This window comes from Seriola dumerili, unplaced genomic scaffold, assembly GCF_002260705.1.
Source record: "Seriola dumerili isolate Sdu_G_001 unplaced genomic scaffold, Sdu_1.0 BDQW01010468.1, whole genome shotgun sequence".
Taxonomy (NCBI): Eukaryota; Metazoa; Chordata; class Actinopteri; order Carangiformes; family Carangidae; genus Seriola; species Seriola dumerili.
The window spans coordinates 1-533 of NW_019184723.1; the positions used below are offsets into that span (position 1 = coordinate 1).

A 533-nucleotide genomic window follows, 5' to 3' on the forward strand; every position below is an offset into this window, starting at 1 on the left:
CTCTCTCTCTCTCTCAGCTGGGGAAGAACATTGAAGCCATCACTCTGATCTATGACTGTGAAGGACTGGGACTCAAACACATCTGGAAACCGGCCATTGAGGCGTACGGAGAGGTGAGTCTCCTCCTCACTCCGGAGCTTCACGTTTCCTCTCATTCATTCGTTCGTCATCCCTCGTTTCCTGTCTGCAGATCCTCACCATGTTTGAGGAGAACTATCCAGAGGGGCTGAAGAGGGTGTTTCTGATCAAAGGTACCTGAGTGGATCTGCGGCTCTGTGTCTGTAGATGTTTGTGTTTCTCCTTCCTTTAATCGTTTCCTGTTGGCTGCAGCTCCCAGGATGTTTCCTATGGCCTACAACCTGATCAAACACTTCCTGTGTGAGGAGACACGGCGCAAGATCATCGTCTTAGGAAGTGAGACAACTTCTCTTTTTAAAGAGTCTGCAGCCGTGCCAGTAGGTCTGTGAGGCTATGAGCTAAAGGCTAATGTAGTGCTAACATTTACTTATTGTAAAGTAAATGGGACGAGAGGA

At 48.4% G+C, this 533-nt stretch overlaps 1 long non-coding RNA gene across 1 annotated transcript; it reads left to right on the forward strand.

The window, feature by feature from the left end:
• Positions 1-31: 31 nt before the first annotated feature.
• LOC111240081 lies at positions 32-416 on the forward strand. Its single transcript, XR_002665905.1, has 3 exons — positions 32-113; positions 191-251; positions 331-416. It is a non-coding gene; the product is annotated as an uncharacterized LOC111240081 (long non-coding RNA).
• Positions 417-533: the final 117 nt, after the last annotated feature.